Source organism: Dendroctonus ponderosae, unplaced genomic scaffold (genome assembly GCF_020466585.1).
Source record: "Dendroctonus ponderosae isolate FM_Combo_2020 unplaced genomic scaffold, Dpon_F_20191213v2 Dpon_F_20191213_4, whole genome shotgun sequence".
Taxonomy (NCBI): Eukaryota; Metazoa; Arthropoda; class Insecta; order Coleoptera; family Curculionidae; genus Dendroctonus; species Dendroctonus ponderosae.
This window is the reverse complement of record NW_026018611.1, coordinates 5,958,369-5,971,344: the sequence shown is the minus strand read 5'-3', so window position 1 is coordinate 5,971,344 and position 12,976 is coordinate 5,958,369. Positions and strand designations below refer to the sequence as shown.

Below are 12,976 nucleotides of genomic sequence, written 5' to 3'. Positions count from 1 at the left end.
ACTTAACATGTAAATCTTTTAATTTGGTTTGTTAGAGTTGGCTGTAATATATTTTATATCCATCTATGTATTACATAATAAAAAATGTTTTGCATTTAAGCGAATGGATAACACCTCAGACTGATAACACGAGGCAAAGCAAGTCACTCTAACCAGTCTTTTCTTCTTCGTTATATGGCTTATAGGTTTAAAAGTCATTGGAAGCGGAAACATTTGGATTTTAACAGTTCAAATAAAGTGGTTGCTGCGCCGAGAGCAGCTCTGAAGATGCAAGTTGCTCATTGAGAGATTCAAATTTTGGACTGTTTTGTCTTTTTAAAGCAGGATCTATTCAACATTTTATTCAAAGACTACGAGAAACTTAAAAAATAGTTAATAGTTCGTCTAACATCGCCTGCAAAGTATGTGCCAGTTTTCACACAAAGAGCAACATTTTAAAGGAACAAAAATTGGTCACCGGCTTCAGCATGAGCATTTTATGCATATCTACAGAACTATTCACTCTACAGCAGTGAATTTTCTAGCATTCGACGGATAATTAAAAATGCCATTCCCTAAGTGAAGGAATATTTGGGCAAAATTGTTGATTTTTACTCAAAGAGCTAATTTGAATACCACAAATTTATGTTCAAGACAACGCCTTCATTTCAAACATCATGCCATTTTTTGCTCATATCTTATAAAAAAATGCAGGTACAATTAAATAACGCATTTAATGCATCGTTTGGAAAATATGAGGCGGTTTTCGCACAAAATGGCAAAGTTCAACAGTTTTTGCAAAAATGAGCCATCGGCTCCAAGATGACGCCTTTTTTTTGCCCATATCCAAAGAATTATTTCTGCTACCACCCTCATTTCCGCACTGTTGAATAAAGAATTGAAAAACTCAAGCATGAAGTGAAACCACTAGTTAGGAAATTGTAGCAGTTTCAACACAAAAAGTAAAACTTTAAGGATACACGATGCAGACCAAAATAAAATTATGCGGAACACACTCAGATGACCGGCCCGAATCTACACTACGGGATGAAAAATAGAATAACACATTCTCAAAAAAAAAACAAGTGGAAAATGATACTAATTTTCACAAAAAGAGCGAACTTTTAAATCCCACTTTGAATTTAACGAGGTTTTGAGGAAACCCGCTCAATTCAAACCCCTCGGTAGAGAATAAAATAACACATTTCTCAACAAACAAATTGTGCCAAAAATATTGCTAGTTTTCACAAAAAGAGCGAAATTTTGCATCACCTTTGGTTTTACGCGGTTTTGTGAAAAATGACCTCGATTATGACCCCACATTTCTGATCATATCTGAAGATCCATATGAGGTACAACGCTCGTTTTTCTACCATTCGAAAGAGAATTAAAACTGTTATTTGCTAAGTGAAGCACTAGTTAGGCACTCAAGGGGTGAATTTGAATGAGAGAATCATAACAAAATGGGAAAGATCAACATCATTTTTGTTCTACGCGTTCTTGCCAATAATGGGTCATCGGCATGACGCCACTTTTTTGCTCATATCCAAAGAACCATTTCAGCTGTACAAATAATTAAAAAACTCAAGTACCAAGTGAAACACAAGTTAGGCAATAGCGGCAGTTTTTACACAAAAAGTGAAATTTAAATAGTACACATTTCAGGCCAAAATAAGATCATCATTTGAAACATCCAACCGTCCCTTGCTAATTTCTGTGGAACAAATTCCCGCTCAAATCTTGACTAAGCGATGAAAAGTAGAATAACAAATTGAAAAAAAAAATGCGAAGAAAATGTTGACAATTTTTAAAAAAAGTTTTAAACATAACTTAATGGTCCAAGATAAGACCATTATTTGAAACATGGCTTCACCAATTTGCTCATAAGTATCTGAAAAACTCGCTCATGTAACCCGTTCAATTCTACACCACTGGATGGAGAATTAAATAAGACATTTTTTAATAAAAAACTTGCGAGAAAAATATTTTGATTTGGCACAAAAAATGCTAAATTTTAAACATCACTTGAGTTTTACGCGGCTTTGCCAGTTTTTTCGTATTATCAAAAAATCTAGGATCGTTTCTGTATCCCTGAATAGAGGGTTACTGGTTGCTTAGACAATAGTGAAAGTTTTCATATAAAGTACCCGAACTTGAATAGTACACATTTAGGTACAAGTTAAAAGCATAATTTCAACCATAACTTTTGAAAACACCGTTTTGCTCATATATGAGCAACAAATGCAGGTAATCCGTTCAATTTTACACCAATGGATGAAGAAGATCACACAAGAAAAAACGCTTGGAGGATATTGCAAGTTTTCACAAAAAAAGCAAAATTTTTAACATTATTTTTCAGTTTTACAGTGTTTGCCATACCGAAAGAACCGTTCGAGCCAAATCGCTCGTTTTGATACGAATATTACTGAGTAAAAAATGAAAAGCCTCAATCACCAGATCGAACACTAGTTAGACAATAATGGCAGTTTTCACATGAAGCGCAAAACTGGAACTGTACGCATCTAGGCCTAAGATAATATTAGTTTATAGATAAATTAGTTTAAACCTGATGCTACCGTTTTGCTCATATCTGAGACAGATATGTAAGTAACCCGTTCAATTCTACACGACTGGATAGAGAACCAAATAATAAATCTCTCAACAAAAAAATTGCGCAACAAATATTGAGGGTTTTCCCAAAAAGAGCCAAATTTTAACCATCACTTTTAGTTTGACGCGGTTTTGCCAAACATAACGGCACTTTTTTGCTCATATCAAAACAACCATTTGAGCTACAAAGATTTTTTTCACTTCACTTAATAGAGCAATAAAAACCACAATTACCAAGTGAAACACTAGTTAGAAATTCGTCTGATTTTCACACAAAAACAAACTTTTTACATCACACATTTTGTCCGCAATGTCAACAAAACTGCTTATTTCCTCAAGTGTTTGACCGACCCTTAATACACGAGTAAACACCTATGGAAAAATTGAAAACTAATAAACAATAAATTGATACATACACAATACACAATAAGTAATAAAGAGATGCAAACCATTTTTCATTCATTCATTACTAATCAGACCTTGACTCAAAACTATTTAAAAAATTTGCATTAAAATCGCTCAATTTCCTACGGCTCTTTGATACAGCAAAAATACAATACGCAAATTAAAACTTCCTTCAACCGTCCATCTGGATCGCTCCTATGCACAATTACTATCTCCAATATCGCATAAGAAATCCCCTCGATTCAAGATATTTCTAATCACTTGCGCTACCTACCAACCGGTCTATTTGCATGTTCTTGCATTTTATTAATATTCTGACAATGCTTGTCGCTAATCAGGGTTCATATTCGCCAAGACCTAAATCGGGTCAATGTGGAGGGCTCCATAGATGTATGCAAGTATATCGCGAATTACAATGGGATTATAATAAAATAAAGGAGGAGGGTTGATATGTGAGAGTATTTTAATTTAGGGGGTCACGATGTATTTTTAATGTTTAATTATGGGGCCTCTGATAGGTGATGTCTAATATGGATTGATTGAAGCGGTTCATGAGAAAAAAAAACGCCCGATTTGAAACTGGTTTGGTGGGAAGTGGGCTGCATTTGGGTGACTGATTAATTTTTCTGTAACGATTTTTTTTAATTGTATGCAAAATAATTTTGAGCAGGTGATCAGCCCCAAGAACGCTGCTTTCAGCTATTAGATTCTGCTTTAAAATCCTGCAAAGTAGCGCAGATTTCTAATTCCAAATGCAGCTGAAACTATAAATTATTTCCTCTATTCACAGTTTACCGCAATCAGTAGATCACATTGACCAACATTTTTCGATGCGATTGCAAAATGGAAAATCGCTTAATGATCGTTTGTATGACTGAGATTACCCACGACTTAAACAATAGCGGCCATTAGAACAGTGGCTACAATAATAATTATTAACAATATGTAATTCAAAAAAATTACGCAAAAATCCCCGCAAACCATAACGTCGAAACAACAGAACCGGCTTCTAGATTTACTTCGATTTTTTTCAGTTTAATGAGCCGAACTTGAAAAATTTTGCATTCCAGATCTTTCTTAGAATATTTAGACTCATCGAAAAGCATTAGTTTCTCAAATAAGTCTATTTAAAGGACAATTTCTCTGACTTCCTTAGTGAAATGTGTAAATTCTAGTCCACTTCTGTAGGCGGAATATTTAGCAACAACGCATTAAAAACAGATAAACTGATTTCGAACTGGCAGCCCCAGCAACAATTAGCAGTTTCAATTGTTTAGCGGCAATTGTTTTTGAGCAACATTTATTGTGTATGATTTTTGCGATGCGCGCGAACTAAAACAATTGAAGGCAATTATATCGTTATTAATAAGAAAGTGATGGGCGAGTTGATTGTGCTTCATTATGTTTAGTTTTTTTCTGTTGTTTTAAGGGGTAATGGTCCGTTACATTGGCCCATTTTACGTTTGGAGGTTTCCATTTTAAGTTTACTTGTTTTCGGTAGAAAGTGTAATAATAAAATACAAGTTGCAATCACAAAGGTAAACTAAGATGAGTGAAAAATTTTTTTATTATTTTTTTTTTATCCCAGAATTAATTCTCTAACCGACAGTTTTAAAGTGTACTGCCTTTCGGTTGGGATAAGCCTGTGTTTATGCTAATTATATTATGATTTTTATTACATTTATTTATGTTCTTAATTGTTTGATGCTGGGAGATATTTATTTTATGGGCCATCTGTTGCATTTACGGTTGTCCATTACTTTGCCTGCAAGATTAATTTTTCTTTGAAATTCCTCGACTTTTCTGTGCCTAAATATTTTTCCTGGATGTTTGAGCTGAATTTTTGAATGTTCAGCAATTGTTTTTTCAATATTGCGAGTCTTTGTTTTTTAAACTAATTGTGCACTTCATTACATTTATTTATATTCTTAACTGTTTTATGCTGAGATGCAATTTTAGACTTCCTGTTGTATTTAAAGCTGTCCATTACTTCTTAATATAAACGGCAGGATTCATTTTTCGTTCGGATTTCTGATTTTAAAAACATTTTCGGTGCCTAAATAGTTTTTCTAGCGTTTTGAAATTAATTCGTAGTGATTGTTTTATCGAACTAACTACAAGATGATGTCTTTCCGTTTGCACAAAGTTAATTTGTATTTTTTAATTCGTATTTTTTGTGTTTTTTGTTTACAATTTTCCTACTGTTCGTATTGTTTGATAATTTTGAATTTTACGTACATCATATTTTTTAGTGTTGAAATTGAGACGGAAATTTGAATTTGGTGTCTAAACCATTTGTCATATTCTATGTATTAGTCATTCTCTTTTTAGTAAGCTTTAGAAACTATGAAGATTCTTAAATAAATAATTTTTGGGCCACATTTTAACACTTCATCATCTGTTGCCTCTTCATCTTCTAGGTTTTTTATTATAATTAGTAGTTTTTTGCCTAAAATAATGGAGTCTATTTGAGCATGCCACAAACTAATTGAAACCTAACGAACAACATTATGGAATTTGAGAGAGAAGTTGAGCGGCAAAGTTTTATAGTTGAGTTGAGAAAGTTGAAAATCAAACAAAAAATAAATGTGTATACAAAAAAATTATGTAAAGCAATTAAAATATTTTTTATTCCCGAAAAGGCAATAAAATACTAAATACTTGTCATCTGACTTGTAAATAACTGGTAAAACTTAGCAACAGAAGTGCAAAGCCCTCAAATAAAGCCTACCAGCAGAATAATCTACTGAGTGACGCAGCCGCTAAATTAATATTTAATCTGTTACGCACGTTCGTGCTCTATGCGCTCTTTGAAACACCCGCGCAACTCTCCGCCACCCCCTTGTCCTGCTGAAACAAAGCCGCTGTTTAAATGCAGATTTTGCTGCATTTATTCCAGCGTCTATTGCGTTTTTGAGTCGCAATGTAGTATCGGTTGTTTATCCTCATGTCCTCCGAATATTTTTTTCGCTTTTACAGGAAACTAATTAATTTTAAACAACGAAAATATGATTTCGAGCAATAAATAGACCGTTATTAGATATTACTATTGAAAAATCTGGTGTAAGCAGAGCGAAAGTTAAACAAGCAAATTTAATTGGGAGTTTCTATCTGAGAACTTATTATTGATACAGGGGTGGAATTGGGCAAGAGGCAAAGAGGGCACTGATCTAGAGCATTTAAGTTTGAAGACGTAAAAGACAAAAATTTTAGAATTCCTTGCAATAATTGTTTAGAATCCTAAATTGCAAAAGAGGAGATTTTCAATGAGATTTTCACAGGAGTTTTGGGAGCAAAACTTCCGAGAAGCAGCAGTTTATTTCGCGGCTTTTACAATTTTTCAGCTGAACTAGATGAAACTCTGAATTGGAATCTAAATATTTTTTTGATATCTAAACCCACATCTAAAGGTAACATAAATCTGCTGCAGAGGATTTTTGTCTTGTCATAGATAATGGAGGAAATTTTACATGCTTTTGCAATTGTGAGTAAATTAACGGTTTTTCGAACTACTTAAATCCTGAATGGGAACATGAATGAAATAAGATGTGATGAACAAACACTTAAAAAATATTATAAAATGTATCCTTTTGCTCACTAGTTAAATTCAATTTTGACTAAAGCTGCTTCCACAAATAAGCAATTGCACTTCACTCCCATACCAAGTTGCAACTTTTGTTTTTTCCAAAATCTTGAATATTTCCTTCCTTTCCAGGTCTGCTATTAACGATTAGAGAGCCGAACGATAGAAGACTTCTTAGCCCAAAGCTTCACTTCAAGTCCCCTTTTGCTACCTGGCTGATCCACCGCTTAGGGTGGAAAAGAGCTAAGAACTATGCCTCGGCCTTGGATCATTTTACGCACATCCTGCATCCTCTTTTGCATACCGCCAAAACTGCATCTGAAGGACATTAAACTCTTTAAAATATCATCGATGTATTGTGTGCCGATATTTGCATACCGAAATTATGTGAGAGCGAATTTCGATCAGATCGAAATTTAAATAATGTATTTGCTTAAGGCATTACTTGAATGGAAAAAACGACGGGTCGAATGATATTATTTGACTAAAAGGGTTTAGAACTATGGTTGTTTGTGATTTATTATATGGATGGGTTTTTGCGGGTCATTTCCATATCTAATCCCTGTGAGAGTGATCGGGTTTATGGGAATTTTTGGCCAGAGTTTATTGCTTTCTTTTCTCATCTAATAGCTTGTGAGTTTTTCGCTTTAGAATGAGCTGTTTTGGGCTTCAATCTATCGAAACATGCGAATAATTGTCAATTCTACAGAAAGTTTTATAAAATGTTGGAAATCATGAGCGATTGTTTAAGTCGTGTTTGCTACAGCTTATGCTAATTATTATTATTTTTTTGTATATAGTTCTTCAGAACTCTTCAGGTTTTTCATTTTTTTCTGTAAGTGCGCCGCTCAGTTAATTAAATATTGCTGATTTTCTGATTCGGTTTTATTAGTTTAGAAATTAATTAATTTCCAGTATGCTTTATTATTGCGAGTTTTATTCATCAATATCATTTTGTTCCTTTACACTAACTTTGTTACTAAAATTGTACAGAAAATTGGCATTTTTACGCAAAATACCTATATTTGCAGTCTTTTCTTTTTTCGTCAAAGCTTTCAGATTTTTTAAGCTCCTGTGAGACTGATAAAATTTTCTAAAAGTTTTTCTTTAAGTTTTACGCAGACAGAGAAATCCTAACTCTTCTGTTTCTTCTTGTCGTAAAACGTTTTTTTTACGTAATAATTTCCTTTTAGCAGAAACTCCCAAATGTAGTTACCATCCCCGTGTTGACCAGAAAACCGTCACACATGTGTTTGTATGTGCGATATTGGTGTTTGGAGACACCTTTTTTATGGAGACCATTAATACTTGTAGGAACGCTGTTTGCCGAATGATATTACCGATAAGGGGTTTGAATAATATTCTCAAACATGTGGGAATTAATCGCAATATGGGTTTGGGCATGGTTTCGTATTCGTTTATTTTAATGGTTTGCACGTTTTGCGTCATAAGCTATTCTGAAAATTACTTTTTTTTATCATAGAATTTGGGAGGAAACAACAAATTTGATTGCGTATTTAGGCATTTTAATTAATCTAGACTTTAAAAGATTACTGAAACACATGACGAATATGCTAAATAGGTATGTATATAAATATTCAAATATAAACTAATCTGTTGAATCCATCAAACATTGAAAAAATTATAAATTGAGTCGCTTAATTTATCGTCCATTTAAAACAGTTTCCTTTCGAATTAGTTAACAGTTAATTAGTTATTCGATATTTGCTAATCAGGGACGCAAAGGAAACACAAGTATTTTATGTTGAACGGTAATTTATCGACGATTTTTCTATAATATAAATTTGCATTAGTTCTTGGTAAAACCACTTTAATTAACTCTAATGACTATTTATCAGTCCATTCTAAGGAGATTTCTATTAATTAAGAAATTCGGCAATGGCTCATTATCATTAATCATATTTTATATACACATTTGTTCTTGTATGAGGAAAGGTGGCTTTAACATACAAACATAAAAAACTATTAACAAACTTATATATAATTCTTGAAATTTCGCCTTTGTTATACAGGGCGGTATTGTATTGTATCTTGCTCGAATAATGTGAAATAATTCACCAATATATTGTTTAGGTAAAAATGGTGCGTTTCAGGCAAATTTGTCTTAGTCGAAAGTTAATAGTTTCCGAGATACAGCGTGTCAAAGTGAAAATAAAAATTTGGGTTTTTTTTCAGTAGATTCTTAACCAGGTTGACTATTATCAAACAAATTTATATTTGAGGGTTTTTTGGTTGAATAATATAAAGTTCTTATTACTTAGTTTCTAGCGAGCGCTGGACTTTATACATTTTTGGGCTTTCACATATCGTTTTTTTGTCGCACATTTTCTAAGCAAAAAAATGTATTTGGTTCAAGTCGATATCTTCCACCGTTTCCGAGAAATTTCACTTTGCAATTTCTGATATTTTTTGGAATATTTGCCTCAATTTGGATCTTTAAATAAAAGAAGTATTCTGCGCAATTTTGAATAAAACTTACTGATTTATTGTCTCATTAGTTAAGAACCACATAATAACGGACAATAGATATAAAACATAAAATTTTAATATTTGTCTTTTCTTTTGATTTATTTTCCTGACTGGGTGCAATTGTTATTATATATAGTATTATAGTATATTATCTATAGTAGTATATCCTGATCCTTCCTGGGTCTCAGTCAAAGTGTGAAGTAAAAATTTTGCATATCGTTTATTTCATTACGTTTCGGCGAGACAACGGCGCCATCATCAGAAGAATATGTATACCATTTTCGCAAATATAGAAAATAATTCAAACAAATTTAAGGTTCAGGACAGCAAAGACCTAAAAGAACGTCATGTTTACCAATTATGAGGTAAGCTTTTCAAATGTTTTGCTCTCCTTTTGTTTTGCTAAAAGGAAGGATTACTTCCGTCAAGAACTAATGAATGTTTTAACTCTTTATAAATTATAGTTTTTGTACAACATGTTTTAATTGTGAATTGGTGTTTGTAGTTTGTGTAAATTTTAAATCTGATGATGGCGTTGTTGTCTCGCCGAAACGTAATGAAATTAACGATATTCAGAATTTTTACTTCACACTTTGACTGAAACCCAGGAAGGATAAGAATATGATTTAATATTTTTCATCAAAAATTTTTTTTCAGAGTGCTATTGTCACAATGATCCATATGATCTTGCACCTTTAGCGATCTCTTTAAATCCATTGGCCATAATTCCTATTCACTTCGCATCTGTTGCTCTAAATCACAATCAGATCAAACCAGAAATCCGTAAATGACACTCCATATGCAAATGCGTCTTCTCGAAAAAAGACGTTCCCTTTAAAGGAACTTGTATGGGAGTTATTATGCTTACCTGTTTAAAATGCGAAAAGAAAAAGGGGTTGCAAGTATTGAAATTGTGCAATACGATTTGCAGCGGCGGAACTTATCAAACTATTTAAGTTTTTCTGGGGAGAACCAACTTCAGGAAATAATTTTTCTGTTGCTCCTTCAATTACTGACAAATTTCACTTTAATGTGTGTGTGTTCGAATTGCTGCTGTTTGTATGCAAGCCGAGTTCACCCGAGTAGAAACCAGTATTGGAAGCCAGCCAACAGATTTTTTCATTTTCCGCGTCATTCAGAAGTTTTTTATTAAATCCATTGGAAACATATCTTAAACAAGTTTTCGTTTTCTGCAATTCTTTTCAGAAATATTACAATTTTTGGAAAATGTATCATTGTTCTAAATAGAATAATTTGAGCTGATTTTTTCAGTTAAAATTTCGCCAATTAAGACCATGGACAAAGAGAACAAAAGGAAGTGAAACCAACCCCGTTAGCCGGACTGATCGAAAATACGGTGAATATACATCAGAATATAAAGTAGGTCCGCTCTTATCGCCCTCCAATATCTGGTCGGTGTTAATTCCCGTCAGTTGCGGTCGCGGACTCCAATTTTTACCATTTGGAGATTTCGTGTAAGATAATCTAACGGACATCTATAAATATGGCGACCAATACCAGGGGGTCGTTGTAAAATTAATTAGATAAAACTGTTCCCAATGCAGTGTTGTCGGTGGATGGCCGAGCAAAAAACACAAGTGAAGACATCAATTTCGGAATAATCCACCGAAAAATTGTTCAAGCACCACGATCAGTAACGGAAATGCTGATGAAAGGAATCAGCTTTAGATTGATGATGGTGAAAGTTTGGGGATCAATAGAGACACTGTAGAAGAATGGTTTGGAAGACCAGGAAACGATGACCAAGAATGATAATAAGCGAAAAATGTCTGGGAGATGAACCGAAAAGAAGAAATTATAAGTAGTTTTGGTGTTTTTACGTCCAGTGACCAGTTTTACACAACATTTGTGAGAAACTGGCTGGTTACGGTGTCGAACAAACCACCTCTGAAGATGCAAGCCACTCGTGTTTGCAAAACGTCCCGAGGAAAAACTCGCCAGTTTTAAAAATAGGCAAATGCAGAATTTTCCGTATGTTTCGGCAACGTGGTCATTTGAATATGACCCTTGACAAGCTGCTAAATTCGGACATATCGATACGTTGCGTGACGCCTGTTTGATAAACGAAAAATATTGGCCCTCTGAGTTTTCTTTTTCTGTTTACTCCCCGTTTGACTTTTCATATATCACTAGGGTGAAAGAGTTTTACCACAGTGTCATGAGCGCAAATGACTGCTCAATTTGTTATTTTTTTTTAATGGACCGTTATAAGGCGCAGAGGAAAATGTTGAACGGTAGGAAACAGTTTTAACGTTAAAAAAATTAAAACATTTTCAGCTTTAATAATAATAAGCTCTCTAAGTTCTTAAATACGCTACCGCTGAATTATTATTTAATCTGGGTAAACCGTTGGTGTTTCATGCGCTCCTTTGCGCACCCGCACAACACACCGCTTCCCCCGTGCCCTGCTGAAACAAAGCCGTGGTTTAAGTGTAGATTTCGCTGCATTTATTCCAGCGCCTATAGCACTATTGAGTAGTATGGGTTGTTTGTCGTTATCGAATATATACGCCACTACCGCACCTCACGGCCTGTTCAGCTCAGAAAAATAATTAAATAGTGCGTGAGGGTCTTTTGTACATTTTAGACAAAATGCAAACAAAAATTAAATGAAAAAATAAAGACGCCAGTTTGATAAACGAAAAATATTGGCTAACTAACTTTTACCTTTATATTTTTTGTAAATGAACAGTCAGAAGGCGACAGTAATAAATTTTGGGCGTAGCCAAAAAGCTGTTTATCAAAATAATGACTAATAAGCAAAATATAAAAAACTCCTCCGTTTCCCTTTATTCTAAAAAAAGTTGGTGATTTACCAATGTTTATGACATTTATTTCTTCAAGTGGAAAATCGAGTTGCTTTTTTGTCCTCATGTCTTTTTGTCCTCATAACATTAAACTTAATTCGGTTCAAATTCACCCAAATGTGCCGAATGTGGATTTATTTAAATTATTAGCGTTCGACGGCATAATACTTCGAGTTAAGACGATTTGGCTTTTAAAAATACCAAAGCGAGGAAAATAAGGGTTGTTTACACCGTCTGCTTTCAAGCAGCGTTAATAATTATAAATATATTAATATTTTCAACATATCTGGGGCATCCAGCAAAATATGGAAAAAAAAACTTGAAAAACAGAAAAAAACAACGCATAAAACTGAGCAACTCTTTGTTCGCATCCAACTGCATGAAGTGCTTCTGATTCAGCGGTCTGCAGTGTATTCGGGCACATTATTTAGACTAAAAGGGTCTAATAAACTCACCCCTAAATCTTAATATCGAACATCGGAACATAGCGGCGAAGATGGTATAAAATATCAAAAGACATAAACTTTCTGCTTCTCTCCCTTAACGTTAAAGGGTAGAGGCACCCTCCGATTTGGGGGACCGATTTGCGAACTTCAAACAGTTCAGTTGTAATACTCTTTGAAATAAATTAATTTATTAATTTATTTTTATGTTGGAATTGTCCTCGATTGCACGTAGTTTGTTCATAATTGTTTTCCCTTCTTGTTTCCTATCATTTCCTTTGGTCTCCATTTCTTAGTTTATTAACTGCTCATTTAAGTTGCGTGTTTCACTTAGGCACTGTTTTCGCTTTTCATTTCACCTTTAATTCCTTATCAGGTTGATAAATTGAGACAACCTGAATGCTCAAGAATACCATCCCTGGCTTTGCCTTCAGTTACACCCCTTTCGGATAACAAATCAACCGATTTTTTCGATTTCCGATCCTCCCCCGATGCTTAACTGTTTTCGGCGTTTTAAGTTTTATCGCCGCGTATTTTAATTGTTTTAGAGTAGTAAAGTTTTATGGCTGTTGAAAGATGGTTTTCGTATTGATTGAACTTAATATTTATTTGATTAGTTTTAATGGTAATAATTTTCA

The 12,976-nt window shown here is 33.8% G+C and overlaps 1 long non-coding RNA gene across 1 annotated transcript; it reads left to right on the top strand.

Moving 5' to 3' along the window:
- Positions 1 to 4,271: 4,271 nt before the first annotated feature.
- LOC125504237 lies at positions 4,272 to 6,922 on the top strand. Its single transcript, XR_007281358.1, has 2 exons — positions 4,272 to 4,532; positions 6,710 to 6,922. It is a non-coding gene; the product is annotated as an uncharacterized LOC125504237 (long non-coding RNA).
- The last annotated feature ends 6,054 nt before the right edge of the window (positions 6,923 to 12,976 follow it).